The following is a 6,859-nucleotide window of genomic DNA, read 5'->3' as shown; positions in this document are numbered from 1 at the left end:
GTATTGTAAAGACAGAAGAACAGTGTCAGACGACTATTACGTCGCAGGAAGGCAAACAACAGGGCAGTTCTACGCACGCCATGCACCTGCAGATGGCTACAACCAACGTTTGGGGTGAAGCCCATCGAAGTACCCTGGTCGAGATTGCTTTCTAACGTGCCATAGTCATTCACCATTGCCATACAGTGGTTCCTGCTATCCTTACAACCGTTTAAACGAGGAGAGCTAAACTAGGCGACCGTGTATATGAGTGCCAGCCATGACGTGCCAAACGGCTCTCGAACCGGTTGTGTGGTCTGTGTGTGGACTGAGGCTCTCGGTCTGCCTCGATTTTGCTCAGACCTTCTGGGAAGTACTTGGTACTATGCGACATTTCATTTACCACTGCGGTGTGACATTTTTCGGTCAGTACAATTCTCTTCAGTTAGCAGTAGCGTGGTGTTAGTGCTGTTTACCCTTCGTTATTCGTTCAAGGTGTGAAGGAAGATCAAAGGGGCAGTGGCTCCATTCATTGTTACAAGTCTTTAAAACTGATTGTGGATGACAGAAGGGAGGTACGAGTCTTCTCAATACCTATTATGCAATCACAGTCCACGGGTACTGCAAATTTGCTATGAAATGACATTATAGTGTCAAGCAGAAAGAATCTGAAAATTATGCTGAGAATCAAAGAGAAAAAATTACAACGGTCGCTAGTGGGATTCATTGTTCTGTACATCAATAAGCACTTTCTGCTAAATTTGCAGGAATGAAGCGCGTGAAGAAATTAGTGACATCAATAGTAAAATAACACAAGTCACATGTATTATTCCACTGTCAGCTGCAACAGTTTTCGATGGAATTGGACGAAGAGTATGGAGACTCTGTATAGATAAGTGAAGGAGCATGCCTGGGACGTTTTTCCAATTTAAAGCCCACTATTGTTGAATTTATGAAGGAAAACATAGTACAGGAACAAAAATTAGAACATCCAGAAATAACTGCAAACCTTGCGTTTTAAGAGGACTTGACCGCACACTGCCCACAGTAAAACACAGAAAAGTGAGAAACAACTAATTTTGAATTTGATGGGTATGTATTTTAAAAAGAAAACTACATTGTGGAAGTGACCAAACCTGCCAAAAACCACCGTCAATTTCCCTGAGGTCATTGGTGTCAAACAAAACGTGAAATTTGATGAATTCATCGTGGTCTTGAGAAAATTACAAGGACAGTTTTCTAAACATTTTGAGGACACTGCCAATCTTACATATATTTTCGAGCTGTTTTCGAAGCTGTTTCCTTTTCAGCTATAAGCGCCTCTGCACATGGTTAGATGTAACTGATTTATCTGTAGTGGAATTCCCATTTTAAAGAAAAATTCTTTTAGGTTAAATTTTTCCAGGATGTCTCGAATGTTTTCTTCAGGTAGTCTCCATAACCAGGCCACAAAAGTGCTGCAATGTATCTGTCAACATATGTGTATGAAAGACCTTTTTTCTTTATGAAACTAAATAAATCACGAAGAGCTGGCAACGTGACTGCAAAAATCTGTGGAATTGTCTGCATCTTTTCACATGTCGACAGTTTGCATCAGGTAACAATTACATTACGTCTTCAGCACAGCAAAAAAAAAAAAAAAAAAAAAAAAAAAAAAAAAAAAAAAAAAAAAAAAAAAAAATTGAAAAATACTGAAAATTTGTTTTATTTGTGACCTACGTTGTTGATATGTGTGAAACATAAAACAGCACCACATGCAGTGCAACTGCATTGCTATTTAAATGCACTGCGTTTGCAGTTTCCCCCTCATACTCAACCAGTGTGCCGTGGTGATGGGGAAAGTGTGTTAGCTAGGCTGGGTGCTATGACGCTCGTGCCAGGCTACAGATCGTGAGCTGAGTTCTCGGCTGTCCCTGGTGTATATAGCTTAGGCCCCTGCGGACTATACTCCCCACCATGGACGACAGATGCCAAAATGTCAGGAAAATGAAGTCGAAGTCATTATCAGCGACTAACCTTTCCATACACTAACGAGTTCTGGGTGTCATGTTCTGTGAAATAGAATGATTATCACTGTCAGCTGAAGAAGACTATGTTTGAAGATCCAAAGGCTGTTCCCTAACAGTACGTGCGTCCAGCCAGATAAACCAGTGCAAGAAAGTCAGCCCAATGCCATCGACGGAAGGTTACACTACGCTGCCATTACTAATATCAGCTGCGGTAATCTATTGTACAACCGTCAGTAGTTCCCAGCTAGACTGAAAAAAAAACATCAGTGTGTATTGGTCATTCTGCGTTAATTTTCGAGTGCGTTCAAGTCCAGAGTGGAATCTTCGTCTTTCCACCAGTTGCTGTTTCATGATTCTGTCGCAATTTCAAGTGCACCAGAATGTTACTGCGATCATATTTATAGTCTCATCTGTGTTTTGACGAAAGAAACCGATCAATGTGACAGCAAGGAGACTTGCATATCACTCAAAACTCGCCACTGGTAACGTTTCTTTGAAAGAAAAAAAAAAGGTGGTGGTAAGTCTGATATAAATACTGTACATAGCTACTAACTTTGAAATTTGGGCGAAATCCTATGCCTCAGTGCATTTTAATAACGAATGATGTTGACTGAATATGGGCAACAGATTTTATTTCTATATCTCAGTAATCTAAGAAATGGAATCAAATAACAGCACATAGCATACCATCCTTTCTTTCTCATTGCTATAGAGTATGAGGGATTGTATTTTTTCACCACAAACATCTTTCAGTTTGTCGAAAATATTGGTAATCTGTTTATAACTTGATGGGTAGTTGATTGGATTTTGCAGATTTAAATGTTTCAATATTTCTCAGATCATTGAGTTACAGAAATGAAATTCTTTGACCATTGTCATTCCACATCATTCATCATTAAAAACACGCTATGTTATAGGATTCCATTAAAATTTCAACAGAAGTAGTGAAATATTTTCGCCAATTTTTTTGTTTTATTTATCTTTCTTCAGACAGACGTTATCAGTGACGAGTTTTGAGTGATACGTAAGTTCCCTTGTTTCCAAGTTGAAATCTGCTTCTTTCACCAAAGCACAGCAGAGTTTGTAAATATTTATGTTACTGACTTTCTAATGCGATTGAAATTGTGATAGAATCATAAAACAGCAATTGGTGAAGAAAAACAAGTCAATAGTTTATGAAAATGCCCACTCTCGGTATAAAAATAAACAGAAATTTCTTTCAGAATGAGATTTCCACTCTGCAGCAGGGTACGCACTGATATGAAACTTCCTGGAAGATTAGAACTGTGTGCTAGACCGAGACTCGAACTCGGGACCTTTGCCTTTCGCGGGCAAGTGCTCTACAATCTGAGCTATCCAAGGTCCCGAGTTCGAGTCTCTGTCCGGCACACAGTTTTAATCCGCCATGAAGTTTCATATCAGCGCATACTCCGCTGCAGAGTGAAAACCTCATTCTGGAAACATCCTCCAGGCTGTGGGTAAGCCATGTCTCCGCAATATACTTCATTCCACGAGTGCAAGCTCTGCAAGGTTCGCAAAAGAGCTTCTGTGAAGTTTGGAAGGTAGGAGACGAGGTACTGGCAGAACTGAAGCTATGAAGAGGAGTCGCGAGTCGTGCTTGGATAGCTCAGATGGCATACTTACCTGGCGTAGGGGATACCGTGATCATGTGCCGGCACGGTAGTCAGAGGGCTGCGTGCTCTCTGTAATAAAAAAACTGGGTCAAAGAATGAACGATGAACTTGAACGGATGTCTTGTGGCGTCCGCCCAGACCAAACGCAACGAACAATATCGAACAAAATGAATTAAAAAAAAAAAAGATGGTAGAGAGCTTGCTCCCGAAAGGCAAAGGTCCTGAGTTCGAGTCTCGCTCTGGCACACAGTTTTAATCTGCCAGGAAGCTTCAGAAATTTCTTTACGTATATTGTTCCAAACTCGAAGCTATTCCCGTTTCCCCATCTATCGCTGTCTCTTTCACTGAAAACATCTGTAGTCAGTTCAAAATTCAAATGGCTCTGAGCACTATGGGACTTAACAGCTATGGTCATCAGTCCCCTAGAACTTAGAACTACTTAAACCAAACTAACCTAAGGACATCACACAACACCCAGCCATCACGAGGCAGAGAAAATCCCTTACCCCGCCGGGAATCGAACCCGGGAACCCGGGCGTGGGAAGCTAGAACGCTACCGCACGACCACGAGATGCGGGCTAGTCAGTTCAATATCACCATAAATATGGTAGTTTCGCATACTGATCATAGGGCGAAATACTCTCATTTTTGTACGCTATCATGAGCCAAAATATTGTTTCGTTCTGAATTTTTCGCTCGTCCGCGAGTTCGGAACGAAGAACTTTACATACGATCAATTTTCTCGAGATTGGTAATAGGTAGCAATATCCTTGGAAGTTTAAAGAAAAATTCAATATATTAGCTACATTTCATAAGCGGTAACATATGACCTAACATGGACCAAACGCAAATTCATAGTGTCCTGTATTTTTAAATGCAAACTCTTAGAAATTCTTGCAATAATTTACTAATCCAAAAATATCACAATAAACATGACCATGAATGAAACGATAGACAGCTATTCACGAAACTGGCGAATGAAGCTATAAGATATGTGAGAATCATTTTTTTATCAAATAATTTCTGCATAATCGTTTGAGAAAGATTGCAGTCCGGTCGGCTTGCGAGAGTTGCATTTCACATTTAAGCAGTCAGTTAGCTTCCACTCCAAATTATAAGCCATGTCACTGGTTTAGCATGCGAGGTAGCCTGCACCCCTAGCTGCTATACTCTGTTCTGTAACAATAAACTTGATGTAAACGAACACAAACGCTATGATTGGTCAGCAGCCGTAGCTCTCGTACACTGGTGTTGCTCCGCTCTTGGAAGTAGGTCCAACTTATCTACTAGATATCTTACTACAACGTCACTGTAAATGAAACTTTAAGACATTCTGGTATATTAACACCGATCAACTTTTTCTTAATCATACTTTAGCTATGTATTTTTTATTTTAAAAATCGTGTACAGTCACAGTCTCTGTAAACGCTACTTGTGCTCTGACTGTCTCGCTGCTCATATGTACCGCGAAAATGGGTAACAATGTTTCCTGCTTCGTATTGAAACACACACGCGCAACACCATTAATAACTAGAAACAAGTTATTCTTAATGTTTTTCACAACATTACAGAGTAAAATCAGCTTTGAAGTTTTTCGAGGAACAGTATGTAATAAATATCAGTGACTATACATAAATTACATTTGTGGCGTAATCGGTAGCGTCGTGGAATTGTTAATTGAGGGAGCTGATGGTTCAAAATGGTTCAAATGGCTCTGAGCACCATGGAACTTAATATCTGAGGTCATCAGTCCCCTAGAACTTAGAACTACTTAAACCTAACTAACCTAAGGGCATCACACAATCCATGCCCGAGGCAGGATTCGAACCTGCGACCGTAGCGGTCGTGCGGTTCCAAACTGAAGCGCCTAGAACCGCTCGGCTACTGCGTCGACGAGGGAGCTGAACGGCAGTTCGTAACCCATTGTGAGTTACAGTTTGTTTTTGTTCGGTTTGAATATCTAAACCACATAAATATGAAATTTATCAAATAACTCTTTCTTAACTATCATTTTTTCAAGAAAAATAGTGGATTGAGATTCTACTGCTGATCGCATCGTTATCTACGTAGCAGCACTGAAATGTATCGCATTCCTCAGAGTCCGATATGGAAGAAGTTCAGAGGTTACCAGCGACTGACTGTTATGCCTTCAGTGGCTTGGATATTCAACTTTATGGTGAAATCACAGCAGTGCACTTTTACGCTGCATATTGCTCATGTAGAAAAATTACCCTTCTTAAAGTCAGGAATTTTCATCAGTCTCGTTTTTAATTGCATTACTGTGTTAGCTAAGATCGAGAGCATGTTATGTTTTCCAGCAGATCACTTAAGAAGCGTATCGCCTGAGTTTTACCATTATTTCCTTATGTTCAAAAATTAAAAGACATTCAAGGCTATATTGTTCTCTGCCTGTCTCTCTTTGTGTCTTTACTACAACTGTTCACATCACCGCAAGTTGGCTGGCCAGCGCTGTCCAAGTCAATGCGCCGGTAAAGCTGTTGCGCCGTATTAACCCTAGTTTACACAACAACATTGGGTTGCGCCACTCGTTGCGTGGAATGAGTTGCACGCAGATGGTTTCGTATTTGACTATAGACCCGGCGAAACCAGTGTACGCTTCAGTTTCGTCGTTTTGTGGGTTCCTGAGTTGTGTCTGAAATGAAAGTTTTGGCAGCTGCACGTCGCACGGGATGGAGCTAAAGGTTGTTGCGTGGAATCGCTGCACGAGGAAAAAATAAGAAACTTGTTTCGATTCGTGATTGGATGAAGAAAAGACGTCAGCTCAGTTGCTCAGCATCCTCGCTGAAATAATTTGTAATGGAAGACCCAAGATGTTCCTTTAATTATCTTAGAATGTCACCAGAACTATTAACGTTTCTTCTAAATAGAGTTAATTATGCAATAACGAATATATTGTAATGCATGAAGCACTATCGCCAGAACTGAAATTACATATCACATTGCATGCATTACAATCGAGAACACTCGGCATGCTACAAGATGCAGTTTTAGTTGGTGATGACGCTTTTTCATTAACACCAATGATTATTAACAGTAATAATTATTAACATTAACAGCAGTAATTATTCAAGCAGATCGCATTAAGAGGAGAATGATTTGTAAACTACTCTCTTGAAGATAAGAGCTGTATAGTGGCAGTATTTCAAAATTCAAACATATATGAATGGGGAGCACTGCTGCGACGTTTTAAGTAGATGAATAAAGAATGTAGCTTCT

This window comes from Schistocerca cancellata, chromosome 4 (assembly GCF_023864275.1).
Source record: "Schistocerca cancellata isolate TAMUIC-IGC-003103 chromosome 4, iqSchCanc2.1, whole genome shotgun sequence".
Lineage (NCBI taxonomy): Eukaryota > Metazoa > Arthropoda > Insecta > Orthoptera > Acrididae > Schistocerca > Schistocerca cancellata.
The sequence above is the reverse complement of the archived record's forward strand: the minus strand, read 5'-3'. Positions refer to the sequence as shown.